The sequence below is a fragment of the Diceros bicornis genome (assembly GCF_020826845.1).
Source record: "Diceros bicornis minor isolate mBicDic1 chromosome 39 unlocalized genomic scaffold, mDicBic1.mat.cur SUPER_39_unloc_1, whole genome shotgun sequence".
Classification (NCBI taxonomy): domain Eukaryota; kingdom Metazoa; phylum Chordata; class Mammalia; order Perissodactyla; family Rhinocerotidae; genus Diceros; species Diceros bicornis.
Window position 1 is genome coordinate 731013 of NW_026690915.1, and position 22152 is coordinate 753164.

Here is a 22152-nt window from a genome sequence, read left to right on the forward strand (position 1 = left end):
AGCTTCGCTCATCGTCACTCGCAAAGCATCTTGTGGAGCTCATCTTTTGTGATGATATACACTGATGTTTAATTAATCCAGACACCTTGATGCAGTCGCCTCTCTTGTAAAACGAAAGCAGCAGGCTGGTGGAACAGAAGGAGTTCAGGGATTAAATCCTGAAGTTTGAGTTCGATTCAAGATCCAACACACTAGCTATATGGCCTTGAGCAGGACTCAACCTTCCTAAGTTTCTGTTGGACTGACTGTAGAATGGGTCCCTAATGTTTACCCCACAGGGCTGTTGTGAGGATCAGAGATGATGAAGACTTAGGAGGGGCAAGGACCCAGTCTTATTTCCAGGACTTAGCCAAAGTAAAGGTGTAATATACATGCAAATGATATACTATCTATTATAGGGAGAAAACCACACATTCATAGATATCAAAATTATTCTTTCATTTCTACCTTAATTCTTCAGTGTGAACAACCAGACTAATAAAAGGGGTAGATTGTGTTAACAACAACAGATCATACAGGCTGTGGGAATACTTATTCTGGTTGTGTGTGTGTGGGTCTGTGTACGGGAGGGTTTCTATGTAAATCTTAGCACAGATTGCAGGAGCTCAAGTTATGAAACCAACACTCTGCAAATGATTAACAAAGCAGATGCCTTCAGAGTGACAGCAAACTCTTTAAGGATGAGCCCCTCTGCCAAGGAGACCTATGTTTGGAAGTAATAAGCAAATAAGAAAGGGAAATAAAGAAATGAGAATATTGGCACATTTGATTTCTTTCATATGGAATGAGAATCACAGTCTCTTAGCATTAGAAGGAATGTCAGTTCCAGAAACAAGAATTCCTTCCACAGTGTCCCTCTAGAGAGTAGGTTCCTGCCATGGTTCAAGCACCCAGCACAGAATCTTATACCTGGAAGACACTCAGCTTGGTTTTGCCTCAAAGAAGAGCTAGAAAGTTGTTCCATTACTGAGCTGTGAATTCCTTCCCTGTACCACTCACACACAGAGCCCCCTGAGTTAGACTCTAAAACTATGCTTGATCAATGTTCTGTCTTGTACGTGGAGGCCTCGCAAATATTTAAAGATAGCTTTTGTAGGGCCGGCCCCGTGGCTTGGCGGTTGGGTGCGCGCGCTCCGCTGCTGGCGGCCCGGGTTCAATCCCGGGCGCGCACCGACGCACCGCTTCTCCGGCCATGCTGGGGCCGCGTCCCACATACAGCAACTGGAAGGATGTACAGCTATGACCTACAACTATCTGCTGGGGCTTTGGGGGGAAATAAATAAATAAAATAAAATAAAATAAAAAAGATAGCTTTTGTACCCTTCTCAGGTTAAACTTCCCCAGGGCCCTCATCATTCTGAAAGTGGTCTAACTTCAGAGCTTCCCCTCCATTCTGCCCAAACTCCTGGTGCCTGCCTGGGTTCACTTCGGTGTCTTTCTCTACTACATCTCCTCTGAGACGGCTGTAAAGCAAATAGTCACGCAGAAGGACCCACACTAAAGAAGAGCACTTCTGGACTGTCCAAACTCACTACTGGAACATGCTCGTCGTCAATACATCAATTCAGGAAGCAGCTTTAACAAGTAACTTTCAATCATAACATCAACTGGGTTTAGTTACACTAAAGTAGCCAAAGCTTCATTATAAAGCAATCTCATCCACAAGGGAGATTCCCACAAAAAGGACTCACGGGAAAATGTTGACGATAATTTTAGTGTATTAAGAATACTGGTGCCCTCATTAGACTCAAGGTTTTAAAAAACATTCTGTGTATATCTGTGTATATTTCCCAAAACATGTTCCACAGAATATTAATTCTGTTGGCTGTTCATAGGAAGGATTCCATTTTCAAATAGAAGATAATTATTTGAAACTTTAAGTTCACACATTTAAATGGTTCATTTACTGAAAGTCTAAAAGTTTTCAACGTGCTCCCGTGCACTATGCATGTTGCAGAGGGAGAGAGCGATTATGCGGGATTTGGTCAGAGGATGTGTATTCCCTGAAGCATTTTCGGGGTGGAGCCTGCACAGAACACGCTTGGGGAAACGCTGCATCCGCCCGTCCACACCGTGAGGCGGCACAGCAGGGGAGGACTGTCGCCTGGGAACCATGTGCCCTGCAACGCCCTCACCTGTGAGCCTGTAAGAGTTATGGCATATAGTCACTCACAGGCAGAGATGCTGGGCCTTGACCAGTGAGATCCCCAGGAGCCACTGCACCAGGTTGCTGTGATTCTTCTCTAAGGGTTTCTTCATGGGACTAATTAGAAGTTCCAAAAATATCATGCAACTCTCCTCAAGATTCCTTTTTGATAGGGTAAATATCCTTCTGGATTCAAATCATCAATTGAGTTCTTAAGTGGAAATTTCTTGCAGAAACTAATTTAGCGGTACCACTGGGAAGCACTGTCTAGGAGGAATTATGGCAGCACAGGGCTTGGGCGAGTCTTGGTCCCAAGTGGCTACCGCAATTCAGGAGGTGGTGTTCAGATGCCTTTCCAAACTCTCATACACTGCTGGTGGGAGTGCAAACTGGTGCAGCCACTATGGAAAACAGTATGGAGATTCCTCAAAAAATCAAGGATAGAACTACCATATGATCCAGCTATTCCACTGTTGGGTATTTATCCAAAGAACTTGAAAACACCAATTTGCAAAGGTACATGCACCCCTGTGCTCATTGCAGCGTTATTCACAATAGCCAAGACTTGGAAGAAACCTAAGTGCCCATCAAGGGACGAATGGATAAAGAAGATGTGGTATATATACACAATGGAATACTACTCAGCCATAAGAAAGGATGAAATCCAGGCATTTGTGACAACATGGATGGACATTGAGGGTATAATGCAAAGTGAAATAAGTCAGAGGGAGAAGGTCAAATACCGTATGATTTCCTTCATTAAGTAGTAGATAATAACAACAATAAACAAACACATAGGGACAGAGATTGGATTGGTGGTTACCAGAGGGGAAGGGGGGAGGGAGGAGGGTGAAAGGGATAATTCGGTACATGTGTGTGGTGATGGGCTGTAATTAGTATTTTGGTGGTGAACATGATGTAGTCCATGCAGAAGTAGAAGTACAATGATGTACACCTGAAATTTTTACAATGTTATAAACCAATGTTACTGTAATAAACAGATGCCTTTCCAAGACTCGTCTCAGGATTATGCTTTCTGTGGCACTGTACCCCCAGCCCCCTGCTTCTTTTCCTCTTTGAGTTTGCTTTGTGAGATTCCTTTTAACTAGATGGCATTGGTTTGAAAAACTGGGGACTGTGGGGCCAGTGCAGAAGATCAATACTACTACTAACATTCACATGAATATTATTATTATAAATCGCAGCTTACATGTATTGAGTGTGTAGTACACGCCTGGCACTTGCACACACACGATCTCATGTAAACTTTAAGACCATCTTGCCAGGTGGTATGTTTGCTTTCCCAGTACAGAGGCTCAGAGAGGTGGAGAAATAGAGCAGGGAGTAAAATGCTGACACTGACGGCTGATGCCAAAGCCCAGGCTCAATTGCAAATCCCCTCAACCCTGAGAACAGCCTCTGGAATATTCCTTTTCTTTGGAATATTCTAGAAGGAATGCAGCCCATAAAACAGGAAAGTCTCAATAAAACTATTATAAAGGGGGAGGCAGAGTCTATCTTTTTTTCTTTTTCTTTGTGAGGAAGCTCAGCCCTGAGCTAACATCCCATGCCAATCCTTCTCTTTTTTTTGCTGAGGAAGATTGGCCCTGAGCTAACATCCGTGCCCATCTTCCTCTACTTTATATGGGATGCTGCCACAGCATGGCTTGACAAGCAGTGCGTCGGTACACTCCCGGTATCTGAACCTGAGAACCCTGGACTGCCACAGTGGAGCGCGCGTACTTAACCACTTGCGCCACTGGGCTGGCCCCAGACTCTATCTTAAATCAAACTATATACCTGCTTTACTCTACCAAGGCCAAATCTCCAATAATTATGCCAAAGACACAAAGATTTAATAAAAAGATAATGGTCAAGAACTTGAGATTAAACTAATACAATGTTATATGTCAATTATATCTCAATTTAAAAAACTGGGGAAAAAAGAACTTAGAGATCAAAGTAGTTTCAATGACAGACATGACAACAGCATTAAAGAGTCAAGGCACATGAGGCCCTCAAACATTAATTTCATGGGAAGTCCAGTGGGTGGGGAGCAAAGAAGAAAGAGAGTATGGTGGCGAGGACAGAATGGAAATGCTCAAAGTAAACGGCTTTGAAAGTTTATTTTTATATCTCCCAAGTTATTTTATATGTCTAAAACTTTGGCATGCAACAGGCACAAAGCATTTTTTTCTTTATTTCTTTCTTTTTTTTTTTTGGTGAGGAAGATTGGCCCTGAGCTAACATCTGTTGCCAATCTTCCTCTTTTTGTTTGAGGAAGATTGTCTCTGAGCTAACATCTTTCTCAATCTTCCTCTATTTTGTATGTAGGATGCCTCCATAGCATGGCTTGATGAGCAGGGTGTAGGTCTGCGCCCAGGATCTGACCCCATGAACCCCGGGCCGCCAAAGCAGAGCGTGCAAACTTAACCACTACGCCACCGGGCTGGCCCCACAAAGCATTTTTTTAAAACTGCCAACTATTAATTGACTGATGGCAGGTTGTTGGAATTAAAATTTCTTTAAAAATCTTAATGGTAAATAGCCCTTATTATTTCTAGGCACATCACACCTCTTTCTGCAAGAAAAAAAGAAAGATTTGAAACTCCAGTACTTAACTATCTCTTCTCTTATAAAGAAAGTCTATGAGAAAATAACGTTTGCACTAATTTTGAGGACAGTCATCTGCTCACAGCAGGGAATGACTGGAAAGAATACCGAAAAGAGAAGCAAGAATGGGCAACGAGATCACTTCCTGGTTTCTCTCCAATAAGTCTTTATAATTTTAACTGAAATAAATTCAGAGGTCATTAGATACTTCTGCATTCAAAGGTAAATGCAAGAGAAAAGTTTCCAAATGACTTCTTGATTATCTGCAATTTGGGATCATCTACACTTCTACTAACAAAAAAATAAAGAGGGAACGCTACCAGAGTTTTCTCAAAATGAAGAATAAAAATGCAATAAACACATCACTGGGAAAATGTTTAAAAGAAAAGAAAACCTCTGTATTTCGGAATGAAATATTATCTGATGCAGAATATATACAATAATTGCTCTACTATAAACTCTTTTTTCAAAACCAGAGTTCATCACAGAAACATGAGTTTAAAAAATTAATCATCAGGCTATGAATCGTATTGTCATAAAAGAAAGCCATTCTTTTCTGCTTATAAACAACAAAACGACCACATATGCAGAAGCGTGCCTCAGTACCGCAGTGCAGTGGTGTGGTTACTTGTATAAATATTTAAAGTCAGACCTTTGAATTTATAATGAAGTAGTGTACCACTTTACAAAATAAGATCCTAGTAAATTTAGACGTATGACAAATAGAACTCTGTTCAGAATACTCATTGCTGCTGTTGATATTCTAAAACTAAAAACGTAATGATATTCAGATTCCAGCTAAACAAGCGTAATACATGTGCAGAAATCTTAATAGGTCTTGATGAAACGTTACTGCTAAAATTTTTAAATTATCACATGGGCTTTGTAACTGAGGCACAAGCAAGCTTCTTGTCTGGCATTTTTTTTTCCTGCTCTTATTTTAATGAGACACATTCAATTATCACAGGAAAGAAAAGAGTAAAATCAGAAACAGCTGTAGTTGGCCACACAATGACTGGTGTTCCCCACGGAGACTGACCTTGTCACACAGACGCAGGTGCTGAAAGGCTATGTGATGGGGTGCTCACACGTGTAACTGTGTAGCATGATCATGAAGAATTCAATAGGCATGGTTATTTTCCACCTCAGTTTATGCTAATGTAAGCGCACACGTCATGCTCTTACAATTCATCGTCCCCTCCAGCACGTAGTAGTTGAATATACTTGCTCTTAGCAGAGTCCACACACCACTAACCTAGAATGTTCTGATTATAAAACAAGGTTGAATCCTGTGTTTGAAACTCTGAGGCAACCATAACTTTACCTGTGATTGGAATCTTTGCTGCCACGCTCTCTTCCTTGCTCTCGTCTCCGCAGCCACTTGAAACGTCTAAAAATCAAACACACGATAATAAAAGTGTATTTCAAGGTTATATTTACGGAATAGGCCTTTGCTTTTTTTTTTTCTTAACTGCCATTCCTTTTATTTTCACTGCTTCCCCACCTCCTTTCTTTGCTTAGTTTATTTCTTGTCTGGAATAGTACTGTTCCTAAAAAGAAACCTATTCTAAAACTAAGGTATCTCTATGTTGCTTTCATGCAAAATGATTTAGCCTGACATCTATCAAATTTGACTGGGGCTTAAAACAAGCGAGCCTCAAGTCCTGTGCATGTGTATCAGCTTCTGAATATATCCTGAGCAACTCATAGCTCTCCTGGGAATACATTATAGCGGTTTATTGGCATGTCTTAACAATAACGTTAAAATAATCACAATTTTCGGGCCGGCCCCAGGGCTTAGCGGTTAAGTGCGCACGCTCCGCTGCTGGCGGCCCGGGGTTCGGATTCTGGGCGCAGCACCGATGCATCGCTTCTCCGGCCATGCTGAGGCCGCGTCCCACATACAGCAACTAGAAGGATGTACAGCTATGACAGACAACTATCTACTGGGGCTTTGGGGGGAAGAAAATAAATAAATAAAATCTTTAAAAAAAAATAATAATCAAAATTTCTGGATACTAAAAATTGGTTATTAAGTTTTGGGGGGCATAAACTGATTCTTAATCATCTGTTTAAACTTATAAAAGGTTCTATTATAATTAAAAAGAATGTTTACCAATTATGAGTAAATTCTATTAAGTGATATCAAAAACTTCACAGTACTCTATGTGAAGTACTTGATGGACTCATTTTCATAGAATCATCTTCATCTTTGTGGGATGATAATAATTATCTACTGCCAAGTGCTGTTAGTTCTGTTAAGATTTCAATTTATAAAAACTTATTTTATTGGAAATTCAGCAGGACAGCAGATCTACAATTAGGTTTCCTATTCCTGTTAGACTAAATGAAAGCATATATTTATTGGAAGGTGGTATAAAACAAATAACATATTATACATATTAAAATTAGAAGTGTTCTTGAGTCTGCTTTATTTTATAGGTACACCTTGAGAAAGGGTGTTTGTGTTGACTCTGAATGCGTTTTTGCTGTGGACAGACCCTTTAACAACAGTTACCTTGTTCCCTTGTAAGAACACTGTTGAGCCATAGAGTGGGTTCAGCTTCCTTTATTCCACTACTGTCATTCAGAATAGATGGCAAGCTGCAAGATGATTCATTACTGTGAACAGCCGAACTATCGTCACACTCTTCTGTAGGGGCTTTTTTCAATAACGCTGCTGTCTACAGTGTTTAAAAGAAATAAACTCTTTTATCTGTGCAGCAATTAAAAGAAAGCGGAAAGTATTCATATGAGCCAGCAAATGAGTATTCAAGAGAGAAGATCAAGGGAACAGTCGATCCTTAGGGAGAGATGAAGGGATTTCTGTGACTAGTCATGTGTCTTTCTGGTATGTGTGGTGGGGGCACTCTATGAGTGCCACCAGTAAGCCACTCTGCTTTCCCTGGAGAAGTTCTCCTGGGTGGAAACAGACATCACTTAGGAGAGAAGGAGTATTAAGGCACTTTGTGTTTTAATGAAGCACCCAACTCATTTTTTTTCCCACATAAAAGTAATTATAAATTTTTCTGATTTAAAAGCCTGCAGCTCAATTATGTAATTGCCTAATAGGGTATGCGGGTGCTGTGGATCTTATCTGGTCTCAAGGGGACATAATCCGAGTTTCAGCGGCTTTAATGATGTATTTACTCAAGAGACAGGATTGACTCTAGCTGACAGCAAGGGGACCCACAGGTAAACATCATTTACATGTGACTGTTTAATTAGCCATTTACCCAAGAGATCAAAGTAAATATTTCTGAGCTTCATTAGACTCTTAGCCAAGTAATTTTTAGTAGAACTTTCTTAAAATTTGAAAATCTCTTATTTTTAAGATTTTTATCTACAGAGAAATATGTAACTCATGCTATTTACTAAAGGTGTATATTGTTTCAATACAGGGAAACAACCAAAGATACTTGATTTTGCTAATAGTAAAAGCATGACATGTAAATCAAAACAGTCCTAGAACTCACAAAAGCATTTTGTTCTAAAGTTCGCAAGGCTTGCCCTGCCCACGTCATTTTGGTAACATTGTTCTTTACAGCTGTGCATTTCTTCAGTCACAACCTAACCATTTCAGAAACTGCCTGCTTACTTCGATTTTTAAGGACAGATTTTGTGATTAATTTATTGGTAATTTTTATGATTGTCACTAAGATGAGATCAGGATGATTTAAAAGGGAACAAAAAACCTACGAGGGGAGGCAGAATAGCACTTGATTCATAAGTTATTAATTGGGCAGCCCCTTCTCATTAATAATGGAGTTATTGGGCCGGCCCCGTGGCTTGGCGGTTGGGTGCGCGCGCTCCGCTGCTGGCGGCCCAGGGTTCGGATCCTGGGCGCGCACCGACGCACTGCTTCTCCGGCCATGCTGAGGCCGCGTCCCACATACAGCAACTGGAAGGATGTGCAACTATGACACAACTATCTACTGGGGTTTTGGGGGAAAAAATAAATAAATAAAATTAAAAAAAAAAAAAAACCAAGCAACACTGAGAGATCCTTTAAAAAAAAAATAATGGAGTTATTATTTGAAAAATTATGAGTGGATTGGTTGTCTGGAAGTGGGAATACGTTTTCTAATATAAACGACACCTTTTTAAAAAAAGATGACTAGATAGGAAAGGGCAGTAGACCACTACTTACTTCACCCTTGACACGGCTGAGATGTGACCTACTTGAGTGAACAAGAATGGAATACAATGTTGTTACAAAATGGTACTAGATAAAATGGACAACAAAACCGGAAAACAAATCCTTCTTAGGATCTACATTTATTGGGCCAGCCCAGTGGCAGAGTGGTTAAGTTCCCCTGCTCCGCTTCAGCGGCCCAGGGTTTACAAGTTGGGATCCCAGGCGTGGACATGTGCATGGCAGGTGCATCAAGCCATGCTGTGGCAGGCATCCTACATATAAAGTAGAGGAAGATGCGCATGGATGTTAGCCCAGGGCCAATCTTCCTCAGTAAAAAGAGGAGGATTGGCAACAGATGTTAGCTCAGGGCTAATCTTCCTGACCTAAAAAAAAAAAGAAAGAAAAAAAAAAAAGATCTACATTTATCAATAGGTGTGGAACAGATCTAAAAAACACAGGTTTTTCCTCAAGAACATGGTTCTTTCTCAAAGAACATTCACACAACTGGTATCATACCTCAAACAAAACAAAACTATAGGTTATTTATTGAGTCACAGGAAGTGCAGTGAAATGAAAATATGTGTGGGAAGGATAGCACAAGATTACCTCTGAAAAGGGGCATGGGCTTGAGGAGAAGCGCACAGGGGCTGTATCTCCATAATAATTTATTTCAGGAGAAAGAAATTGGGGAGGAAGGAGGTTAGAGGAGGGAGAGGAGGAGAAGGAGAAAAGGAGGGGAGAAGAAGAGGAGAGAAAGAGCAGAAGAAGGGAGGGAAGGTGCGTGAAAGGGGGAGAGAGAGAAGCCAAGAGGGAGGGGGAAAAGGAGGAGGGGTGGGAAGATGAGGAGAAGGAAGATGAGGAGCAGGTCTGAGATAAATAGGGTGCAATGGTAACGACACATGTGAGTCTGGGCTGGTAGGCATGGGATTCCTGGGTTCATTTTATCACTCTCTGTATGTTTGAAATGCTTAAAAAAGCACTTCTACTCTCTTTTAATCAAAGGGGCAAAGAAAGGGGGGCTTGAGAAGGACTGAAGGTGCTCTGAGAGGCTTGAGGGGTGATGGCCGAGGCTCTGGACCGCACAGCCACACAGGTGTGTGACTTCAGTGCAGAGATGGCAAGCCGCGCCTCCGGGAGGGGCACATGCAGAATCCTCGAACTTTGCGCACGATAAAAATAAAAAGCATCAAAGCCAGAAAACCCTATATTACATATAAGGAGGAGAAAACATACATGAAACTAGACACGTGCACAAGACATTAAATTTAGGAAAGGAAAGGCCATCTCTCTGAATATATGGCTTCTCCAGGGAATGACAAGGACCACGACGGGAACGCTCTAAATCTGGGCTCCTGGGTGGGAGCCCCTCCTGCCTTCCTTGGGAGTCTGCTCCATCGGTTCCCTGGTCTCTTCAGCAGCTCACACTCCCCTCTGTGCCAGCTCCTGAGTCAGGCCCCTTGCTGTCTTGTCTGACCCACAGCAGGGCTCGCTCCTCCCCGTCTCAGTCCCACTCCAAGCAGACAGAACTCCCCAAGGCGCAGCAGAGACCTTATTACAGCCCCGCTCGCAAAGCTCTACCGGCTTTTCAGAATCTACTCAATAAACACCAACTCCTTAGCCTAGGCTGGACCCGGCACAGCAAGGCTCCACTCCCTTGGACCTTCTCGCCCCCAGCCCACACACCAGCCACGGAAGACGGCTCTGTTTCCCGGGTCTCGATGGAGTGGAGAAAGAAAACCAGGATGCTACAAGAGGCTTCTAAGTTCCTTGGAAAATGCTGGGGTAGATATGCTTAATTAGGTTAGCTCCAAAACCTGAATCAACTTTACGTAAGGAGTTGAGATTCCTACATAAAACACTATGCAAAAGGCCTGAGAGCAGAAAGTTAAAACCAACCATAAACCCTCACTATTATTTAATCTTTTTTCAACTATGTTAACCATTGTTAAGAACATGACTATTTCCTTAAATGAATAATTTGTACATCTTGAAACTTATTAAAAAAAATAAAAATTACTAACCCCTGTCCTCTGGTCCACGTTTTTGACTAGGAAAACTTCAGACTTCTTAGCTACCTCTTCTGTGATAGAATTATCACGTTCTTTCAAGGTGGCCATGTGCTGACCCAACTGTGCCCTCAACAAGCCTGAGGCTGACGCTTGTTCAGATCTGTAACACAGAAATAGGAGACACATTAGAAATTTGTAGTACTGGGTTACTTATGAGATTCCCATATTTTCAAAGGCCCCTTAATCAAGTTGGTAAAAGACAGTTCATCCAGAAAAGTCTAGAACCTAATATATTCTGGACTAAGGGAATTTCCAGAGTCTTGGTATTTCTTTTTTAATTTTATTTTGGTTATGATTTCATTGCTAGATGAGCATTCTCAACTTTGGCTGCATACTGGAACTACCTGGGGAGGTTTGCAAAATTCAGGTGCCTAATACCACCCCTACAGAGTCTAGTAAAATTGGCCTGAGGTGTGGTCCAGCCATTTGGATTTTTTAAGGCTCACAGAGCGATTCTAATGCGCGGCCATGGTTTCAAATCACTGCACAGATAGTCAGCCTCCTCTTAAGTGTAGTTAAGAGAAACAAATCACATTTCCATCTCAACAACAGTTGATTCCTGTTATATACTTACTATGAAATTTTTTAAAATGAGCACCAAAAAGAACAATGAGTGCAATGGACTTAAACACAGCAAATATATAAAAATCTACAAGTTCATTTAAAAAATAAATAATAAAAAGTTTTAAAAATAATAAAAAGTCTTTGGATTCAGCCTCAAAAAGGAAGGAAATCCCGTCACATTCTACAACATGGATGAATCTTAAGGACACTATGCTAAGTAAAATAAGCTAGTCACAAAAAGACAAATACTTTATGATTCCACTTACATAAGACACCTAGAGCAGTCACATTCACAGAAACAGAAAGCAGAATGGTGATGCTAGTTGCTGGGAGAGGGAGAAATGGAGAGCTATTTAATGGATACAGAGTTTCAGTTTTGTAAGATGAAAAAGTTCTAGAGATCTGTTGCAGAACAATGTGAATGTACTTAACAGTACTGAGCTGTACACTCAAAAATGGTTAAGATGGTAAATTTTATGTTATGTGTGTTTCACCAAAATTAAAAATATAAACAAATAAACAAACCTTTGGAGGCTGCTAGGGCAACAACTTGATATTCTGAAAATTGGTAAGTAAAGGGATAGAATCAAGCATTTATCCTGCCTTTGTGGTCAAAAAATGCATTTTACAATTAACAAGTAGTTGATGGGAAAAGTTCTTCCAACTAATAAATGCAGAAGAAATTAACAAATTAGAAAAGTCACCATTTTGTAAGTCCAAATTAATGAATGCATCTAGGAAATGATCATAATTTTGTGGAAACTGCATAACAGTAAACTTTATACTGAAGCATCAGTCTATCAATGTTCAAACCCACAGAGCAGTCTTCCTAACAACATGACAACCAGATATCACATGCGGCCTGAGGGGGTGTAATAAGAAGTACAAGCACTGGGGCAGCCCGGTGGCGCAGCAGTTAAATGCGCGCACTCCGCTTTGGTGGCCTGGGGTTCGCAGGTTCGGATCCCGAGCGTGCACCAACGCACCGCTTGTCAAGCCATGCTGTGGCGGCATCCCATATAAAGTAGAGGAAGATGGGCATGGATGTTAGCTCAAGGCCAATCTTCCTCAGCAAAAAAAAAAAAAAAAAAAAGGAGGAGGATTGGCATCGGATGTTAGCTCAGGGCTGATCTTCCTCACAAAAAAAAAAAAAGAAGAAGTACAAGCACCACCTATGACGTTGTCTTGCCAAAATAACTGGGCTGGAGTATAATCATGTATCTGGATTGAACCAGCAGTTTACAGGTGATAGCATTTCGATCCTGATACAAACAAAGCAAATGTAAAATGACTTTTTTGAGATAATCAAGACAAACTCACAAGAAATAGGTATCAGATAAAGTAAAGAATCTTGTTAAATGGTAATGTATTATATCCTTATATGTTAGAGATATAAGTATTTGTGAGTATTTATAAGTAAAATATGTTGTCTCTTTTAAACTACTCAAAGAAAAAAGTGTGGATGAGGGAAAGATAAAACAAGACTAGCAAAATGTTGACAACTGGTGGATCTGGGTGAGGGGTACATGGGACTTCATTATGTTATTATAGTGGCTTTTGTGAATGTTTTAAAAATTTCAAAGTAAAAAGTTAAAAAACAGTGTACTAATGTCTGCAACTTACTTGGAAATGCATAAAAATAAGAGATTGTGACTGATGGATGGATGGAAATATGAAGAGACAGACATATGGGAGTGCAATCAAATGTCAATGGTAGATTCTGGGTGGTGGGTATATGGATGCTCATTACACAGTTCCTTTTACTTTTCTGTATGTTTGGAATTTTCATAAGAAAATATTTGGAAAAAAAGTAAGTCTAGGTACAATTCAGAACCTTCTTTAATAAATCTTAATTGTTATAATCTTTGCCTGACCTAACTCTAGTTTTTCCCAAGAGTTGAATAAAGTGGGATGGGTCATCGGAATCCTTGAACTTATTTAAAAACTTCCCAGAAGGATTCTAAGGTTTCTGGCTGGTTTGGTAGAAAGCCCCTTCAGCAACTTGCCTTTCTTGGTTCTGTCTAGACCTCACCAATGTCATAATGCCACCCAATTCCTTTGTTCTGTTTCTATGTAAATGAAGCAACCTTTTTCTACATTTGGTTTCACAAGAGATTTCCCTACCGGGAAAATGCAATCACAGGCTACCAGCAAATTCTAGTCCATTCAGCCGTTACATTTCTCATAATGAGTAAATCAATTGTGCTTCTGGTCTGAAAAGATGCTTACTTAGGTTGAGTTAAACTTGGAAACAAGTTGAAGTAGGGTGAATTAAGTTAGTTCAAGTAGTTGGGATGGACTGAATTATCAGAGACCGTCTCGCTGGTGACTGATACACGTGACTTCTGCAGAGGCAAAGCCAAGGCAAGAGGCTACTAATGTCCCCACCAACTGTAACCATACTTTGGGCTCTGGTATGAAAGAACTAGCTAAGGTTTCCTATAATTATTATACATACCTCACAAAAGGACAAAACCCATTAATTGACTTGCATGGGGTCAAATAGCAAATGAGCTATGGAAGGAGGTACAGCATCTAGAGTCTGTGACTTCTGAACAGTTAAGCCAACACTTACAGCACAAAACCAGGCTTTCGTGCAGATTGATTTCAGGACAAATTGGGTGAGGAGTACAACAGCCATGGCTCTCCTTGCATGGAGTCTTGCCCATGTTTCTACATAAACACACCAAATCAGAAAATTTGCAAAGTGGTACAAAGGATTTTTTTGTGTGTGTGTGAGGAAGACCAGCCCTGAGCTAACATCCAATGCCAATCCTCCTCTTTTTTGCTGAGGAAGACTGGCCCTGGGCTAACACCCGTGCCCATCTTCCTCTACTTTATATGGGACGCCGCCACAGCATGGCCTGACAAGCGGTGCGCTGGTGTGCGCCCGGGATCCTGGCCAGCGAACCCCGGGCTGCCACAGAGGAGCGCGAGCACTTAACCGCTTGTGCCACTGGGCCGGCCCAAGGTACAAAGGATTTAAAGGAGTTTTTTTTTTCTCTTTCGTCTACTTTACATTGAAAAATTTATAACATCAATGCCACAGAGAAAAAACAAAGTTCAATGTCAGCTAAATTATATACTCCTTTAATTAAAAAGATAATAAAAGAATAGACTTTAAACAGTCTATAATTAACTTCATACACTTGGAATGGCTTCCAATCAGAAAACTGCAATTTAAGTAAATGTACCAACATTTCCTAATTACAACTGATTTACAACAGATTGGTAACTTGACCAAAGTTTTAAATGCAGACAAAATAGTAAGTACCCTGAATTTTATTCTGAACATAATAGGCAGAATAAAATAAAGAGGTTTTTACATACTGTAATCCAAATAATATAAAGCTGACTCAATTTTTCAGCATGAGTTTGAGAGCACAATTGGGCAACTGTATCTGAAAGTAGCCACTAACAAGAGACAATTAATTAGTTGCACCTGGAAAAAAAATAAAATAATGAGTACTCTCAATATGGATTTCATATACGATAAAATTACTTAAGTAATCATTTTTATGTTAAAATATGTTTTCCAGAAGGCAATAATGAACAAATTTTTTATCAATTACCCCAAATGAAATGCATTATATTTTAATAATTCACGATTGTCTAAAATAACAACTTGGTCTTCCACCTAATAACAGTAAACTTTTCATATGAAGGTCTTTGAACACTTAATCCCTGATATAACAAAAATCAATAATGATGATAGGAACGATTTTGTTCTTTTTCCTTTTAAGATGCTTCACTTTGTGAGCAGGAATTCAGAAGTCTTCTCACTATCTTTTAGAGTACGCTGTGGGGCAGGTATCCCATTTTGCAGATGAGATTATAGTAAAGAGATAGACCTCGACAGCCATGGTTGGGTCGGGGCACAAGCAGGGCTGCCGCCACACCAAACACAGTTCTCTTCAACAGGCTTTAAGGAGTTCATAACCCATTAGAGCCTTCCTACTCTGCCTGGCTTAGAATTCTAATGACATCAGTGTCATTAACAATTAAGGAACAAAAGTAGATCATTCTCTCCAAATCTGTGTTTCTGAAATAGTTTATCAAGTTGACCAGTTGACTGCTTTGGTCCAGGGGAGATCTCAAAGCAGATGGGAATATATCACTTAGGGGAGTGCCCAAAATAATTCCTGGGTGCTGAGGGGCACAGAGGGTGGCTAGAGCAAGAAGAGCAGCAAGGAGCCCGATGCCATGATTAAAACTTGTTAGAGGGGCTGGCCTGGTGACCTAGTGGTTGAGTTTGGCGTGCTCTACTTTGGCAGCCCTGCTTCACGGGTTCGGATCCCAGGTGTGAATCCACACCACTCACTCATCAGCCATGCTGTGGCAGTGACCCACATACAAAATAGAGGAGGATTAGCACAGATGTTAGCTCAGGGCTAAACTTCCTCAAGCAAAAAAAGAGGAAGACTGGCAACAGATGTTAGCTCAGGGCTAATCTTCTTCAGCAAAAATAAATAAATAAATAAAACTCGTTAGAAAGAATCTGTATTTAAAGACCTCACTGCTTATCTCTCAAAGGTCATATAAACACTTGGCACTTTTTCCAAGGCTAGACAGTGAACCAGTGACAATCAGTGTGCATTAAACAGCACCCCCAGTCACAACACACAATGCGGCATAAAAGGGCAATCCTAATCGTAACAGAACATAACACTGACATTAGTAACCATTCCTGACTTCTTTATCTGGCTTAAAAAAATGATTGTGGTAAAGAAGCAGTCTTGCAGCCTCCAGATATTAATTTTAAAATTTGTGTTGGTCATAAAGAAGGATCATTTCTTAGGGAAAGCTGATTTATACATAACTGTAGACCAACAGTCATGCAAAATGCAATCTTTCATAATGGAAATCAATGCTCTCTTATGCATGTTGAGAAACTATACAAATGTCTAGTCTAGTAGATGTAGATATTTTATCTCATCACCCACAATCACAGTTTGGCAGCGTAGGTTAAGAGAGTCACACAATGAATCATTTAGTCTAACAAGTCAGTTTGCACAGAGAATTATAAATGCATATATGCTTTCTACGCCACATACCACAACTGTGGTTTATGCAAAATAGTATATCAACAGATACAAAAAGCAGTGAGAAAGAAACAGGGGCCTGGTTACAGAGCCTCACAACACATAATCACCAAATGACCTACAGAGTGCAGAAAGACTCCGCCCCAGACAGCTTCTTCCACCGCCTTGTAAAGGAGTATTTGAGACTGCTGTTTTTTATTTTGCATGATAAAACAACAGGAAAGAGGGGGAGCCGGCCCCCTGGGTTAGTGGTTAAGTGCGCGCGCTCCGCTACTGGCCGCCCAGGTTCGGATCCTGGCGCCCACTGACGTACCGCTTGAACGGCCATGCTGAGGCCTTGTCCCACATACAGCAACTAGAAGGATGTGCAACTATGACATACAACTATCTACTGGGGCTTTGGGGAAAAAAAAGGAGGAGGATTGGCAATACATGTTAGCTCAGAGCTGGTCTTCCTCAGCAAAAAGAGGAGGATTGGCATGAATGTTAGCTCAGGGCTGATCTTCCTCACAAAAAAAAAAAAAAAAAAAAAAAACAGGAAAGAGGATTTTCTTGCATTGCCCTTTACTGCTTCAGGTTGAAAAGTTACTGACCCGGAAGGTCATTTCCAGCATTTTCCACAGTTTGGAGATCACTAGTACAGATGCAGAAGGTAATGTATACACATTCAGGACTTGTGAACCTCATCTTGTGCTCTGTTAAATGGAACATATGATTGGCCAAGTCTTCTTGTGACAAGGCCCTTTTAGAAACCATCATCTTGACTTCTCACGCCTTCATGGGATTTATGCTGAATTCTACTCTGAAGAAAATCATTAACATAAAACAGCCTATGTGGCACACTGAAGGTAGAGAAAACGATGTTAGATATAAGATAACCAGACCCAAAGCCCCTCTCACTCAGCGAAACAAGGTCCTTTCAGGTGGGCTTTCACAGACACTCATCTGCTGACCATGCTCGAGAAATAATTTGTTCTCTGCTAGTAAATAGTGGGGATATATTTTAATAAAAGGAAATATAGTCAGTCCCCAAAATAAAAATCAGAGTTAGGTCACTGGCAACAATTATGCAACATGAATTAGGCACCGACCAGGTGCCAACGCTGGACAAACCATTACACAAATTACACATATGTAATTCTATGACCTCAATAAGTCACTCAGATGCCACAAAGCTTCTGAGGCCATGAAAAGAAACCCACACTACCTAAAAGGTGGGTAGAGGGTAGAGAACAGATTTCTGATTGACTCAGGAAGGATGTACAAGAATCATGGTTCACATGTGCCAACTACCCTGCAAATAATTAACCCCCTCTCTCTCTCATCCTAGCTTTATGGCCTTTAAGGGATATCCTTGAAGTGGTGGCTCTCAAACCTGAGTGAGGGTAGTTCCCTTAAGGGCTCAATAAAACCCAGATGGCTGGGTCTTACCCCCAGATTCCTGATTCAGTGAGGCCTGGGTGGGGAAAACGTGTTCCCAGGTCTTGTTGATGCTGCTGGTCCAGAGACCATACTTGCAGATTGGGGGCCTGTATCTTCTAGATTGGGGGCCTGTATCACCAGCATGACCTTGGAAATTGAGGAATCCATCTGGGGTTTGGACTTGCCAATGACATCCCTCTAGGGGGGTGGCTAGACTAGATTATATCCTGGGTTGTTCACGAAGGTATGCTAATATACCAGATGAAGGCTACCTGTGCTCCCTCCCCCCAAGTAAGCCCTTAAAACGTTGTTATGAGTAGGGATTGAGTGGATATATCCAATTAACAATTAGAAACAAATACATTTACAAAGAAGTTAATGGTCAAGTCCATGAAACAGTTAAACTGACAACTACAAGTGTCTATCCCAGTGGTGACCGTGTGGACTAGTGTTTTGTTTTCATTTGGAAGCATCTGGGAACAAGAATGGCCATCCTTCCACAGCAGCAATTTCATCCCAATAATACCTGACTTGCTTTTCATGGCTGCCACCTCCAGGTAAGAGTCTCGGAGGCTGGTGAAGGACAGCTGTTCCACAGGCTTCAAGGTCTTCTTTCAGAATGTCACTGTGATTATAGAGCCTATAAAATAAAACAGGTGCTGCATGAGATGTTTATTTAAGCACAGATGGCCCAGCTTCTAGAGTCTACGGAGGTTCTTCGTGGTTTATTGACATATTTGTAATATAATCTAGACACAAAAATGCAGCAACCAGACTATCTCTCGACAAAGATGTAAAATGGGGCATTTTGAAAACCTTGTTTGTGTGTATGTGGCAGTTTTAAATCCATCAGTGGAAGTAACTTTTAACCCTTTGAAGACTTTAATGACCTTCAAATCGACAGCTATGCAATCTCATTCCACATTCCACCTGACTGATAGGAATGCTAGATAATCTTAACAGCAGAAAAGGCTAATTTTCTATTGTCAATCATAACAAAGTTAGATCTCCACAACTCATGTGAAATTTACTTAAATCGTCACTGCTAAGAAATTGAAAACTGCTGGCTGGATACTGGTTATGTCCTCTATTTCTGAACGCAGAAAAATGACTATTATTTCTCCATTCAGATCCCACTGCAATACAATTTTCTTTATTTTTAGTAAGAAGAGGAAGGGAGGGAAAGAGGGATTTAGCCTTCATTATCTATTTCCAGTCTACTGGGGGACTGGTCTAGTCTAACAATTTGGCCACTGTTTTAGGTTAGGTCTGTCACGGTATCATAGTAGCTTCCAAAGAGACTGATTAGAAACTTCCTTTAAAAACATGTCTATTTGGGGGAAAGCATGATTCTAAAAAGCTATAGGAGAAGACATCAAAGACAAAACAGTATTTCTACTTTAAAGAAGCTGATGACATACGTAGTTGGGAATATTCAACATGTACTCCAAAAAGAAAATGAAGCAACTTGTAAAGCAATGTGTTAATTAGCAACATCTTACTAACTTGTAGTTAGTACAACAGTGGGTTAAGTTACTGGATCCACTTGATGGCCATGTGCCTAATATCAAAAGGATGAAAGAGATGTGCTCTGTTTGTCTATTAGAGGGTGAGTGACAAGTGTAGGCTCAGGCACCCTGACTCTGAAGCAGGCTTTTATCCTGGGCAGGAAATACAAATGTCGTGTCATGTCCGTCCCCCCCGCCCCATTCAAGCCCTATTCTGGACCCTAGGCCACCCTATGGGCGCTCCAGTTCCTTGCCGTGTCTCAAGCTCTTGTCTAAACTCTAAGCCTAAGATTCTTAGTCCTTCTGGGCCACATCCTGTGTTGGATCCTTCACCTCTGAGCTCTGCTGCCAAAAACCTTCCATTTTTTGATCGGGTTGTTTCGTTTTTTGTTGTTGAGTTGTATGAGTTCTTTATATATTTTGGAAATTAACCCCCTGTTGGATATATGATTTGCAAATATTTTCTCCTAGTTGGTGGGTTGTTTTTTCATTTTGTTCATGAATGGCCAACAGGCATATGACAAGATGTTCAACATCACTAATTATCAGGGAAATGCAAATCAAAACTACAATGCGATTTCACCTTACATCCACCAGAATGGCTATAATTAACAAGACAAGAAATAACAAATATTGGAGAGGATGTGGAGAAAAGGGAACCCTCATACATAACTGGTGCAAATGCAAACTGGTGCAGCCACTATGGAAAACAGTATGGAGATTTCTTATAAAATTAAAAATAGAAATACCATATGATCCATATATCCCACTACTGAGTGTTCATCCAAAAACATGAAAGCAACAATTCAAAGAGATTTATGCATCCCTATGTTCATCACAGCAATATTCACAACAGCCAAGACATGGAAGCAACCCAAGTGCCCATCAACGGATGAATGGATAAAGAAGACATGGTATATAGATACAGTGGAATACTACTCAGCCATAAAAAAAGACAAAATCATGCCATTTGTGACAAAATAGATGGACCTTGAGGGTATTATACCAGGCAAAATAAGCCAGACAGAGAAAGATAAACACCGTATGATTTCACTCATATGTGGAAGATAAACACGTGGATACGGAGAACAGATTACTGGTTACCAGAGGGGAAGGGAGTAGGCGGAGAGTGAAAGGAGTAAAGGGACACATATGTATGGTCACAGATAAAAACTAGACTATTGGTGGTGAACACAAAGCAATCTATACAGAAACTGATATATGATATTGTGTACCTGAAATTTATACAATGTTATATGCCAATATGACCTCAATAAAATAATTTAAAAAATAAATTAAAAAACAAACAAACAAAAAACCTTCCAGACTCCTGGCCTATATGACTTACAGTACCTATAATACTTCTTTTTCCTTTGGCAAAATCTGGTTCCTAATTCTTCCTGGAAGGCTTTATCTCGTCACCACTCAATTCACAAAATAACACCTGCCCTTAAGAAAAGGAAGACAGGCCCATCGGAGGTAAGCCAATTTCAGAGCAGCAAAGGAGAGCACATAATCACTGGGAAGGCAATCAGGAGTTGTGAGGCAGTAGAGAGACAGAGAGCTCCTTGGCATCACAAGGGCTTGACTATGGAGGAGGAACTTCAGCTGGGCAAGATTTAGACAGAAGGGGAGATGACCCTTTAAGCTAAGGGGCGGCACAGGCAAAGGTGAGAGGAAATGCCATGGTAGGAGGGGTGTCGGGACCAGCAAGGACACAAGTCTGGCCAGGTGGGGGTTGCTGTTTGTGGTGATAAGATAGTAATGGGAAATAAAATTCAATATGAAACTCGGGTGAGAAAATAGTAATAAATCTTGCGGATTTCTGAGCTATGGCTGGTTTCTTGAAAGCAGTGTTTTTGAGAGGGTTAGCCTGGCAGCCGTGCACAGATGCAGTTGGTGAGGGGACAGACACGAGACCCAGACCACAGCCAGGAGACTGAACTTGTGCTCTAGATGGCAGGGTAAGAGTGTGTAAGTGGGAGAGCAGTGGTGGGGGTGGCAGAGAGGGAGAACAGTCATTCACGGCTCAGCTGGGGGGAAGTCAAGCGCCTACAGCTGGTGGGGTGGGCTCGCGAAAAACTGGGGTGTGTGCCTCACTCAAAGGGCCAGTCACTCCCAGCTCCCGCAGTGGAATGTGTCTCAGTGACGTCGATCTTCCTAGTTTTCAAGAGAAGCTGGAAATTCACAATTGCTAGTTTTATTTTTATGTGACATCTCCCAAATTTAAAAATCTGGCAGCTAATTCAAAAGGAGGTTAAATACTATGCTGGACAAACAGAGCTGGTCTGCAGGCTTGGGGTCTCCAGCTTAGACTGCCTCTAGTCTCACCTCCCACCCCAGGTGGTAGACCCTGAGCAAGGACCAGGGCTTGATGTTTTTGCACCTCCTCTGAAATGCTGGTACAATGGCGGAAGTCAGCAGACGCTCACCAATGCTGGGGTACCACAGTGGGGTATAGGCAGGGTGTTCGGGTGGCAGCAGCCTCCCTCCAGGGAGGAGTATTTTATCTCTGCCATTCTTAGGAATGGTGATAAGAGAAAACAGTTTTAGTGGTTTTATTACTGTTTATAAATGCTCTACAGACAATGCACCCTTTGTTGCCTGTATCCCCCACCCCCCCACCATGGTATGCCAGTGCTAAATAATA

The 22152-nt window shown here is 41.1% G+C and overlaps 1 long non-coding RNA gene across 3 annotated transcripts in view; it reads right to left on the bottom strand.

The window, feature by feature from the left end:
• Nucleotides 1–10849: 10849 nt before the first annotated feature.
• LOC131402278 (uncharacterized) overlaps nt 10850–22152 on the bottom strand; it is a 38134-nt gene continuing 26831 nt past the window's right edge. For 2 of the 3 annotated variants that reach the window (XR_009218484.1, XR_009218483.1), the window contains 2 exons: nt 18521–18634; nt 17177–17374 (listed from right to left, as the gene is read on the bottom strand). This is a non-coding gene — a long non-coding RNA (uncharacterized LOC131402278). Of the gene's footprint in view, nt 11067–17176; nt 17375–18520; nt 18635–22152 lie in introns of those variants that run through there. The other variant, XR_009218485.1, reaches the window with a different exon arrangement.